At 38.3% G+C, this 13387-nt stretch overlaps 1 protein-coding gene and 1 long non-coding RNA gene across 6 annotated transcripts in view; one reads left to right on the forward strand and one right to left on the reverse strand.

Annotated features, from left to right (window-relative positions):
• The window catches only part of LOC307032118 (uncharacterized protein), a 33352-nt gene that overhangs the window by 16724 nt on the left and 3241 nt on the right, over positions 1 to 13387 (reverse strand). For 3 of the 5 annotated variants that reach the window (XM_079669879.1, XM_079669878.1, XM_079669875.1), the window contains 2 exons: positions 2896 to 4119; positions 2583 to 2737 (listed from right to left, as the gene is read on the reverse strand). The exons of 1 other annotated variant lie outside the window; for it this stretch is intronic. The gene's annotated coding sequence lies outside the window, so the exon portion shown is untranslated. Of the gene's footprint in view, positions 1 to 2582; positions 2738 to 2895; positions 4120 to 13387 lie in introns of those variants that run through there. One more of the 5 variants, XM_079669876.1, reaches the window with a different exon arrangement.
• On the forward strand, positions 9212 to 11562 carry LOC307031293. The gene is made up of 3 exons (XR_013805914.1): positions 9212 to 9312; positions 10029 to 10093; positions 10386 to 11562. It is a non-coding gene; the product is annotated as an uncharacterized lncRNA (long non-coding RNA).

The following is a 13387-nucleotide window of genomic DNA, read 5'->3' on the forward strand; positions in this document are numbered from 1 at the left end:
CCGTTCACAAAGTCACTTCTGACACCAATTTAACGTTCACAGATGGAGTCGGAAACAGGCTTCAAGTTATTAGGCTTTAATAACTCTTCTTATTCTCGGCTGGTCACAGGTTCATGTACAGCTTGTGGGTTCAACCTCACACACTAACTGCCACACATACCCATATATATATCAGTGTCTACGTCACAACTTCCCGCCCTCCCCCGTCTGCTCCCCCAACCACAGGCCCGCACCTAGACCAGCATCACTGTGCAGCTCTGTGATTGGCAGAGAGACGGGGGATGCCTGAGTGACACCCTCAGATCCTATACAGGGTCGCTACAATACGTAGAACAAATAGTTCATACTCTTTTGTAGCTGTGATGCGATCATTACTCTTAAGGCTAAATGTCTTTCTTAAGACTTCAGGAAAGTCTCCAGAAACAATCCTGATCCAAAACAAGCTTCCCGAAGACTCCACTTTATTAAAGATCCTGAAGTGTTTTTAAATGAATACCAGGAACACCGACTGCAGTCAAACTCTGGCATTAGAAGTATTACTAGAAGTGAGACCCCCCCATCATCCCAGCCACAAACTGTTCTGTCTGCTGCTGTCTGACAGGCGGTGACGCCTTTTTTGAAGTATTCAAATTTGGAAGAGCAATGCTGTTGCTTCTAACAAGTGAAATCATATGCTTTGGACCATCTACTTTTTACTTTGTGTGCACAGCACTGCCTGCATTTGGCAAGCTGACAGAAACAGATTGACATGCATTCACAGTCACTACTAAAAGACAAATGATGCATGGAAACTTAGGGCCTTTTGTGGTTTGGCTTCAAACTAAGGTGTCAACAGAGAGGGGCTTCTGCCTTTCTCACTCTCTGTTTTAGCCTCAGGAAACTCAGCTCGCACTGCAGATTGTAAAAGTGGAATAATAAGACATTTCAGTAAAGGGTAAAGTCATGACATGACCGTCTTTTTGTGAAGTGCAGGACTTAAGTTTGCCAGATAATCAACAAAAATGCTGAAAGCTTTACAAAAATCTGCTCCACTGCGCCATAAATGCTGCACGTATAGCAGAGTACTCTGGCAGATGCATAAGAGTAGATGGTTGCCTCTTTCTCTTGGTACTTTTACTGAGCACATTGAAAACTAATTAGCAGTTTATTGCAACTTCACCCTCACTACATATCGATTTCAACCCAATAGTCAGGTGTGTTCTGAGTAAAGAGCGTTGGGCCTGCTTGTCAGTGTAGCCGTTGCATGTGGCTTTGCTTGTTCTCACACCAGACATGAAAGGGCTTTACAAAGTGATGAGAGGCTAGAAGGACGGAGGTTTTCAGTTGCCCCCCGCCATTTCTTCATGCTGTACATTTTTAGACATGTTTTATAAAGTTGTGGTGACTAAAACACGGACATGCAATGGGTAAGTTGCAGTTCATGTTCAGTATATTAGCAGCTGAGCCACGACACTGCCATGTATTTCATTTGTCACCATCTCCTATGTTTAGTGATTTCACACAACACAAAAATCTTCGACGTACCGATGCACTAGATAAACATTGGGGTATCAACAAAACGGACTAGGATACATCCTATGGAAACATTTGTAAAGATATTTCACTCTGGATCAATGTGTGGTCTGACAGACCCTTGCCCCAATTGTTGCTGAAATACATGTTTCATATATAACTAACAGCATGGGTTAATGTTGATGGTCAAATGAGTGACATGTTGTGTATTTTAAGAATGATTTGCAAATAGCTTTACCTTATTTATGCCTCAGACTTTGCGCAAAATCTAACAGTTTCACACATATTTAGGTGTAGAATATCACCATTAAAAGCCATTAGAACTATAACAATTTGCATCCAGTAACCAATGTACTTTTATTATAAAAAAAAGATTTATACAATGATTTTAAGCAGATTGGACATCATTTCAAAAATGATATATATATATATATTTGTTACAGGTTATAACATTTCTCCATTTTCTGAAAGTGAAGCAACATATTTACAAAATCATAAGTGTGAAACTTCTGAAGTAATGGAGACGAAACTCAGAGAGACACTGGGTGAGCTGGAACTTTGATGTCAAACACTGATGGTTTATTTTTGAGTTACAACCGGAGAACTGACAAGACATGTGCTGCCGCCACGAGGTGACACAGCGGTTGCCAAACCAGTTCTGAAGATCTCTACCCCAGACCCATGTATTTAGCTGGTTCTGAGAGAATAATCAATATTGAGCATAACAAGATAAAACAGGCAAAGCACTAAAACACCTCTATCAGCTGACGCCAACAGGCAGGAATAGGGAGACTAAACACTGAGAGCACAGCAGCCCAAGGTTGCAGGCCTGTGCTCAGTGAGGGCAGTACAAACTGACTGGGTCAAAGTTATGGGCCTAGGAACATATATCCCCAACAGTAAGCTTTAATCAGAAAGTCCAGTATATTGTTAGTCCATCATTAAAGACCTGACATCGGTGTAGATCGTCTCTCCCTCTGCTGATTTTGTATTCATCCTGTTTGCTCTGCCAGTTTTCCTCTTCTTGAAAGTTGGTGCAGAATAAGTTATTGAGTCCTCCTCTCTCTGCAAAAATGTATGGGAAAATGTTTGAGATGGGATTAACATGTAGAAAATAAAATGAGTCAACAACTTTTTTCAGTCACATCTTCTCTTTTTGACCGTACCTGCTGCCTCTGCTGATCACCGCTGGCTGGTACGGGATTTGTTCGGAGAGAAAGAGAAGCTGTATTTTGAAATAAAATACATTTGATGACATATGATGTAGGTACAATTACACACATTTGTAATGTAAATATACTGTAATGTAAAAAAGTTAGCTTTGCCAAATAACTGTCTGATAGATTGACTTTAAAATTTTAAAAAAAAAAAAACTTTCTTTACCGTTGCAACAATCACAAGTTTTCATCTTGATAGTATAAATCAGGAAGACGATAACAATCAGACTTATAGCCAAAGCAGCAGCTAACAGAAGCAGAACTATGATGGTCTTCTGCTGATCCCACAACTCAGGTGCTAAAATCACGGAGAAAAGGAGCAAATGTGAAAAATCACAATGCATGCAAATTTGATTCTGCTTTATAAGAATTTCTACCATATTCAAAATGAATGATTATTAAAGATGTGTAAACGCTCTGCAGTTACCTTCAATGTCCAGTTTTGTTCCATTTCCAAATAACATCTCCCCACATGTGGCCACAGCACAGTAATAAGTCCCAGCATCAGAGGAGCTGACGTCTTTAGAGAAGTTGTAGATACATTTCCGTGGAGAGTTAGCCTCAGGACTATTCTCACAATCATCTCCGCTGTTTTTATGGCTGTAAATGACACTTGGATGAGATTCATCTGATCCGGCTCTGAACCAGTACACTCTGGTTTCTCCTGAACAAGTTCTGCTCTGAGATTCAGAGAGGACTGCACACTGCAGAGTCACTGAGTCTCCTGGAAGGACCGGATCAGACTGATGGCCTTGAATAATGGCAGTGATATCTGGTTCAGGGCCTGGAAATTATAAATATGTAGATAAAGTATACATTTTTAAAGAAAGGTGAAATCTATGTTAGCTGTATTTCATTTCAGAAATCAGAAATCATTCACGCATTTCCCTCTGAGGTCATTTACAATGTTACCCCGCAAAGGGTCAGTAAAGATAAAAGATAAAAATAGTAAGCTACCATATCAAACAAAAGGGGTTTAGTACATAACACATTAAGAAAGTAGTAAAATACAATTATGTTATGTAGCAGAGAGTAATAACAAAGAGTTTAAATGATTTACCTTTAACTCTCAGAAATGTCGCATTAAAAAATGTCATGTCAAATTTTTTTACTTTTAGGCAGTAGTAAACTCCAGTATCGCTTGGCTCTGTTTTACTTATTTGCAGGAGAAAGGTTCCAGGCCCTTGTTTTGCTGTAATGCGAGCAGTCTTGTTAACACCATTATAATCAAAAGAATATGTTCCTCCCAAGGCTTCAGGGACGTTTCCAGGTCCATGCCTGATCCAGAAAATGTTTGTTGGATCCAAGGATTTCTGGCGCGAACAAGTCAAAGTCACATCATCCCCAACACCAACAGTCTTTGTCTCCAAAATCTGATCGTGTGTGCATCCTGAAAAATATAATAAGCACACAGATGATTGATTTGTGATACATTCAGAATAATTAGCACCCAGCTGAATGATTATCAGAACATGACAATTAATATACTATATCTCAAGTCTAGATACTTACGCCCCACTCCAAGCATCAGCAGTGAATAAACTATGATCAGCATTTTCTGGTCAATCCACTCGTGGCTGCCGGTAAATGAAATCGTATTCGAGTAGATTCCCCTTAATGTAATCATATGAAGTGGGAGGTTACAATTTTAGAGCAACCTGATTGGCCTCTCCTTATTTCATCGTACCACCACAGTGGAAATTATATCGCCCTTTGTTTCAACCTAAACACATGAAACAAGAGCAAAAGCGAGCTTCTGTTTTTATGTTTCATGTTTTCCTTTAACTGCAGAGCGTAAACACACAAAACAGAACAATCGAAAAACAATCTTGATTTTCTTTTCATATCCAGATTTTACAATTTTTTATTCATTTGACAGGGACAGTGCAGACTGATTGACATTTCTGTAAATGCGCCAGAGTTAGCCAACAGGCTATTTTTCATCTGCAGTCCCTGGACAAATGTTGAAAGTCATCCTAAAAAAAAAAAGATTAACTTAAGCAACATGTTTAAAGTTGGTCTGGATTTCTGAAAGAGATTCTTGGAATTGATCAAAACCTAATTTCTCATTTGCTAACTGCCATATTTGAGTTTTTTTTTTTAGAATAGCTGAATGTTCACTATTAAAAAGGTACTAATAACATTAACATTTCAATATAAATGCATAATTTGTAATGCATCAAAAAAGTATAGACCTGTGTCTCTAGGATTTATCTACGGAAGAGGATTAGGGCCACATTAATTTTTTGTTTTGGAAGGATTGGAAAATAAAATGTTTTTTTTTTGTTCTGAGAAAAAAGTCAGAATTCTCAGAATTCCGATTTTAATCTCAGAACACATTTTTTTTTTTTTTTTTCCAATCCTCCCAAAAAAAAAATGTTACATGTATGTGGCCCTAATCCTCTTCCGTACTTATCCTACCACATTGTTGTTGCCATTTATTTAAACATGTATCTTTTTGATTTGTGTAGACATAGAAAATATAAGCTGCCATTTGCCACATTGAAGGACAGAGGAACCATCTTAAATACTGTGCAAACCAGCCAATTGGATGCTCAACGTCAGAAATGATGAACACCCCCTCTGCCTGTCAGTCACTTCAGCAGGAAGAGCACAACACAGAGCTGGGCTGTTAAAACATCCGTCCTCTACAATACACTTCATTTCAGAGAGCTTTAGAGGAAGAAGCAGAGTGACACTCTCAGAGAATCAAAGGAACACATTTGTCCTGAGACCATTTACAGTTTCTCTCCTGTATATGTTTTCCTCGGGAAGAGAAAACTAATGTACACCAAGGAAACAAAACAGATAAATTAAACCGACTATTTACAAGGCGCTTAACATAAAACAATCCTGTACCGCTATAGTGTCTGTGCACTCTTACACTACTGACACTTATTAAAGGAACACCCATCAAGATAATGCAGTCCAGTAAAACTCCCCACACATCATTTTTACAAAAAATAATGATTTAGGGTTTCTTGACAACTCAAAAGGTGTATAGAGAATAGAATTATAAATATAAATAGCTTTCTATCTATATGGCCAACATTTCCAGAACATTTGTCAGAGCTGCAGGTTGTGGTTTGTGGCTTTCTTCAGGGTCAACAGTTGTTGACATTGACAACAAGCCATAACATGCCTTGTACTTTCACACAAACAGTCAGATATAAATGCTTCACACTGACAACCAGATGACGCATGGAAACTTCAGCGTTGCTGTGGTTGGGCTTCACACTGAGGTGTGAATACAAAGGGGCGTTTCTACCTTTATCATTCTATAAACCTCAGGAAGCTGGGCTTGCATTGCTGATATACTTTTTTTGTTTCAAATGGCAAGTGGAATACTACTAGTCACACTATGTGATGATCCTTTTTGATTTAACCTTACTGCAAGTTATTGCCTTTTATCTGTATTTGCAGTTAGTCAGGGGAGGTGCCCATCATTTCCTGGTCCAACCCCCGTCTTTCAGTCAAAGCAGGAATTTTAACTGTGATCTAACATGGTGATAGAATGGCTGCCTGTCTAATTAAATGTTTAATGAATCAATACAGTTAGATTGTAAATTAGATAGATGCTTTTGCATCTTTAGAAATAATCTTGAGATAGACATGTTTTTACTTCAAATGAGCATGTGTAAAACTAAAACAATGATGAAGCCTGCTGAAGTCTCATGTAGCTCTCACTTCACTTCACATCCTGTTGAAGCCCATAGTTCTGAGTAACAGCCTTGATGCTTGGTCAAAGGGTGGAGAGATGGCCCACCTCAACGCATGACTCTCAGTGTAGCTGCTGCATGTGGCTTTGCTTCTTGTTCTCAAGCAGAAGGTCTTTACAAAGGGATGTCAGATCTGAAAGGTGGAGTGCTCGATTCTATGAAGTAGTTGACTTCTGACTTTCTATTTTGTATTTAGAACAACAAACATTGTCTTTTGCAAATAAATATCAATTGTGTGTGAATCACAACATATTCCCCATATGTTTTGTCAGCCATGCTTCGGTCTCTCCCTCTTAAAAGCACTTTGCAAAAATGAAACATAACATGTATGCTGTGTAAAATATTATACACCACTTCTTTCTCAGTGGAAATTGTCCACAGGTGTAACGATAACATGGTTATTTGCAATAAGAAAGGAAATGGCCTAGTCCCTTATGTCACTGGTTTTACTTTATAATGCTATAATGCATTGACATGTCCTGATACATTTGGTAACGTTAGATACTCACAAATGGTCAAGTATGGTTGTAGGATTATAAAGTTTACAGAAATACAGGATGCACAAAATCATATAAGGGCAAAAAGGAACAACGTTGAGTACTCAGTAAAATCTAAAATACGTGAAGGCATGTTTTGGATTTCACTGCCAATAAAGGAAGGGAGTTTTTGGTGTTTAAAAACAAATAATTCAGTGATACTCTACAATATTGTTCAACTTGAGAAAATGACAATGCTCTACCTTACAGAGAGCACTATCTCAACACATACTTTAACCTGTAAGTTCTTCACATATCTTGGTTTTGGTGATATTTCCTCTCACCTCTCCCCTACAGCTTTCTACCACCTACACTGTGGCTATTGTAATGTTATGGAACAAAACAGCTAGCCTGCATAGAGTGAACAATACAGCATTGAGCAACTCCAACAATGTCTTTGGTGTGTGGAGCCATCCAACTCACTGCTGTTGCTCAGTAAGTATATCCAGTATGTAAACCAAACATCTTATTAAGCTACAGAATTAGTTTTCTGTGACCATATGGAATCTGCAATGTACTTGATAAAAACAGATGTGTTTGCTAGCTAGCAGTCGTCATGTTCCCACATTGCTTTCCTGGTGTGTTACACGATTAACCACAGCCATCGGTCTGTTGAATAGAGTGACACTGAAATAATGTCTCTGTGTGTGTTTTTTGTTCTCATGCTGGTATGATTAAAACCACATTCTTAAAATGTGTCAATATGGTTTTGCTGTTTAAATAGGTCCTGTACTTCTTAGCTAAGCACCAAAAACTGAAAACATATTTTATTGTCTAATTAAAGGGGCTTCTTTGAAAAAATAAAATCTCAGAACATAGAGATGTCGAAAGAAAATGTTCCACAGGTTTTAAATGTAGGGGGGAGGTAATTTATACATTTCAGCCAATCACTACAATCACTACTTTGTAGACGTTGATCTTCTGAACAAACCTTCATTTGGTTGGAAAGACATCAGTCGTGAGAGACGACAGAGCTGCACCACAATGATTGGTCAACTGGCTGCTTTGATTCTTCTTTGTACGATGTGTAAGTGTAATTCTTTACTCCTGTATGAAAGACAATACCATTTGATGATCTTAAAGATGATCTCCTCCAATAAACCTTTTCTTTTTCTTTTTTCTTTAGCTCTGATTGAATCGGCAGAGGATCCTCACCTGATCTCTTTGGCTGTGGTAGAAGTTGGTGGAAGTTTTACTTTTCAATTTCCAGTTTTGGAGATCGAAGGCAAACATTTGTCCTTGTACAAGCAGTCTCTTGGACAAATGGCCCAGCCAGTATTTAACGTGATTTTTGGCAAACTAACAGTTACTGAACCTTTTTTAAATACACGTTTCACAGCAACACAAGAGGATACTCATTATCTTTTCACAATCAGAAATGTCAGAAAAGAAGACGAAGCAACATATTTCTGTCTCACTAGATCGACGTATTCACTAAGTTTTGGAACTGGCATCTTCTTGGCTGTGAAAGGTAAATATATATTACTTTCAGTTATTGTTTCAAGCCTCATTTCATACAAATAATTTATATAAATGTTATGTTTTCTTTTACTGAATCACGCAGATCAGCGGAAATCTATCTACGTGAAGCAAAGTCCGAAGACCAAGTCAGTCCAACCCGGCGACTCAGTGACTCTGGAGTGTTCACTTATCTCCAAAAACAACGAAAGCGCAGATCAGTGTCCAGGTGAACACAATGTTTCCTGGTTCAGATCTGGATCAGGAGAATCCCATCCAAGCATAATTTACACTCACAGTGAGGAACAAAAGGAACGCAGTTGTGTCTTCAGTCTGTCCAAAACTATACACAACTCCTCTGATACCGGGACGTATTACTGTGCTGTGGCTACATGTGGACAGATCCTGTTTGGAGAAGGAACTACAGTGGAGACAAGTACGTTTTAAAGTCTATTTAAATTGGATGTAAATGTATATAAATATTAAGTTTATAAGTTAGAGTGGATAAAGTCATTAACTACAACTACATTTAACAATTATTGTATTGAGAAATTAATTATAACTGATGAATGAACCTTCTTTCAACATGCATTATGCAAATGTTGAAACTTATTCCTTCTTTTATATCTTAATCTCAAATAAAAGTCAAAGGTACTTAATATCATATTAAAAATATAATTTTTCATATGATTTTTTTTGCGGTGTATGTCTAAAAAGTAAGACTTCCTTTGTTTCCTTATTTAGGAGATTCAGAAACAGAACTGAACTCAGTTTTCCTTGTGCTTGGAGTGCTGTTGGCCTGCTGTGTGACTGTGATTGCCTTTCTTATTTTCTATGGATACCGAAGGAAATGTTGTGAAAATTGCAAAGGTAGGCTCAGAATATTATACTTTAGTTTCAGTTATGCTTTTTTAGGTGGAACTATAACAATCTAATAATCTTGAAAAAATAGCTTGGCTGTGAAAACAGACAATGATTGTAAGGATGGGAGTTTTCATAATACGTTAAATTGGCTCTAATAAATGATGAAATTATCGAAAATCCATCAATATCCAATTTTTGGCTCAACATAGTGTTTATGTTTCTATTCAATAAACGAGATGACAGTTCTAGTTGTCAAATACCTTTACTTGTGTAAAACCACCATCGCCACTACTACTGACTCAATAATATCAACTCCAGAGCTGGTTGTTTGTTTTTTGTGTCATATTGTTACATAATTGTAAACCTGAGGTCACTTAATCTATTGTTTTGAATGCAAAAGGATACATTATTACATTTATTGCGTGTAATACAAAATATCTATTGCAACAGGAGTTATTGAACATCTGATCCCAGAAGTACACAATATCCAGGTAGCCTTGAACAAATAACATTATCCCTTACTGCTTAAAGCTCTGAAGGAGTTCATCAGATTAATCACAACAACGCTGACGGTGAATTTAGCAGATTACAAAAAGTCAATGTGTCTAACCAAATAGGAAACAACTGAAAATGTGAAGGTGTTTGTTCCTCAGTTTCCTCCAATGTGAGGGTAAACATAATCATGTGTGTATACTCTGAAACCCTGTTTTACATTCAAACAGGAGCATTGAGTGCTTCCCATCATCGTGGACCCGACATGTCAACTGGGGGTCAATCAAATGACATGGTAAATATATGGTGGTATGCTTTTTATTTGTTCAAGACACAGATTATAATCAAATTATAAAACAACAGTATAATAAACCAACTGATAAGTAGCTAAACTTAATGTATGTTATGTATGCCTGATAAAGAGTGACAAGGTATACATATAATTACTGATGGCTGAACATTTGACAAAAGAAAGTGTGTAAAGATCACTGCAAAGCAATCTCTACTCTAGACTTGTTCTATATGTTAAAGTCACCTAATCGCCCAAAAGTTTGTCATTGACGCACGTTTTGTTTTTAATTTTGCAGGATGAAGAAGTGAAGGCAGTGACTTATGCATCAGTGGATTTCTCAACAAGGGAAGTGAAAAGAGGAAGGAGAAAGGAGAGAGAAATGCCAAAAGATTGTATGTACTCTGTTGTTAGATCAGATCACTACAACCAGCCACACCCCTCTCTTTAGTCAGAGATTCGTGTTGCTTTCTGAATGTGTTGAGACAGGAAGTGTGCCAACTTTACTGTAAGGTGTCATCTAGGTCGACATGTCTGTGGAACTGCTTGCTTCTGATTTTTTGTTGACATAATAAAACTTGATATTTATAGTTTCCCCTAATATTGAGTAACTTTATCTTCACTCAACTACTACAACATACACAGTATGCCTGTGAATTAGGTGTTAGCGTCCTGAGATAAACAATGCTTGGATTTCGTCCTTCATCCAAGGATGCGGTAAGGGACTCAGGGCAACAAATCTGTCATCCAGTTGAAGGATAGTTATCTTTCAACTGATGATCGATATATATATATATATATTTATGGTTAGAATAAAGATAAAGATTTGTGTTAAAATCATAACGTGACAATATAACATAACAGCCAAAACAACGTAATTCGAGCAACTAGCATAAATCAATAGCAACCGCCCTTAGCGGACTTCCTTTTGTAACAGGCATAAAGTGAATGTTGGGTTTCGGTTGTACTTATAATACAAGAAGAGGTCTCCTACATCAAAGTCCTGTGCTTGGGGACATCTCCACCGCTCCCATGTTTTCTTTTGTGTTGCCATAAGTTAGTCTCTCTGTGTTTGTGCGCTGGGCTAATGCTAATAATGCTAATGCGAGGATAATAAAATGGCGGCTTCACAAAACGTTTTGGGAGTTTTACGGGGCGTGGTTTGCATTCCGCCCAGCCGATCAGACATAGGAACCTTTTTCTCCCACGAAAGTACCTGCTCTCTAGCAGGGACGGAAAAGGGGGGGAAAAAGATTCTGATTAACTCATTTTAGTTCCGGCTCTTTTTGGTGTGAACGCAACATTTCGGAACTATATCGGAACTAAAGTGGGAAAAGTATTGCGGTGTGAACGCGGCTATACTGTACAATTCAAGTTCTAAATGGCCTTTGATACTGTTAATAGCCAAGACAAAGTACTGAAAGAAGACTTTTTCTTCTCCTTTTCATTCATAGACATTTGTTTAAGTAATTAGACCAAAAACCTTTTGTCCGCTGCTTTCCCTACTGCTGCAGGGGAGTAGTTTCTTACTCCGTGATAAGAGCAGGTAGAATACATTACAAGTTGCATGAGACATGATCTGGTCCTTTACATTCATTGAGTGCTGTTGTGGTTCAAATTAATTAGTTTTATGAAGTTACTACCCTTAAGTTACAAGGGTGTGTTTGTTTATAGTCTTTCACATTTCAGGGCTCGACATTAACGACTGCCCGATGGCCCGGGGCCATCTAGTATTTAGCTCGGGCAATGAAGCCTCACCTGCTGGTTGCCCGATCGGGCAATCTATTATGCCAGTATCATGCAGCTCGCGGATCCAGTAATGAGTGACCCGACAGTAAAACTAAACTTATCTATAACTAGTTTAGGTAGTTTGAGAGGTAATTAAAAATAGCTACGTGTGATATTCTAACCTGAGGTGTGTGTTTTGTCCGCTCACCGCTGCATGTGATCATGCAGAGCTGCGTGTCAACTCGTCAGCAGCAGCTGATCTCTCTCTCCCGTCAGATTACACTTCACTCGCGTTTATGTCCATTTCGATCAGATCTAGCTAGTTCTAGCTAATGATAGGACTACCTGCTTATTAAAAGACACCTAAACAACAAGTATTGCTATGCAACTGGGTGAGGCCACAAAGTATAGCGCAGCATTATGCATTTGTTTACATGCCCACCGGAACCTCGAGGCATTACCAACAGATCAACGCACAATCAACCCATACAGCACATCTCTTTCTCCACATTAAGTGTTAGACATTAGAATTGACTATTTTTGTCTGTCACACACTCTTCTTGTCTGTCACATAAGTGGCGCAACTGAAGCGGTATTGCGCTAAAGAGAAATTATTTTGACCGAAGAGATTTAGATTTGCCGGCTAACGGGAACTCTGACGTCGCCATTTTCTGTGCTTCGCGGATGCACTTGGCTCCTCTCAACTGCTGCTCGGGTCTGCTCGGTCAGCTTCCGGATGAGGAGACATTTGTTCGACCAACTTACAGTAGATAACATTACAACATTTTTTAACAGGGGCTATAATAGTGTAAATAATGTTTGTTTTGGCAGTTATGACTGAATGTAATGTTTTCTACTTTTTTACATCTGGGAAGGCATTTGCCTTCATCAGATGGAAAGTGTCTTGACCAACAACTTAAGTATTTCTTATAGCTATGCAGGACATGCAAGAGAGCAAACAAAAACAAGAACAAACAAACAAGTGAAATTAAGAATAAAATTGAAATTGTACAATATAATATTGTGGTGGTTCATCTTATAATTCAGTCTAGAGAATGCACCAGACAGCATCTAAGGCCTGCAAAAATCTAAATGATCTAGGGGGAGGCCCCCCAAACCCTTCGTGCGTCATTTCGTCTGCGCGCATTATTAAGGGGATCTCTATTGGGCTCAGGGCCATCTGTAAATTACCTTAGATGGCCCTCCCAAAATCCTTAATGTCATGCACTGCATTTACTTTGTATCAGTGGCGAACCGTGGGGGTACTCACAACAATTCCGCAACAACTTCATATTCATCCGTTGCACTTGTCACTTCAACGTTAAAAACAATAAAACTGCATGAAGTGCTTCGTCGCATACAATACATCTATTGATAATTCAGAACGACCATTGTCTCTAACTCTGTGAGACCCAACTCCGTAACACACAACATATAGCTTATATCATGTGACATCAAATAAATATACCAGAAATACGCTGTATTAAACATTCTGCTATAACACATCTTTAACGTCTGCCTTTTGGGAAAAAACATTAACCTGATAAAAAGGCTTTCTGAATGGAGGAGAAA

The sequence above is a fragment of the Notothenia rossii genome (assembly GCF_949606895.1).
Source record: "Notothenia rossii genome assembly, chromosome: 3".
Classification (NCBI taxonomy): domain Eukaryota; kingdom Metazoa; phylum Chordata; class Actinopteri; order Perciformes; family Nototheniidae; genus Notothenia; species Notothenia rossii.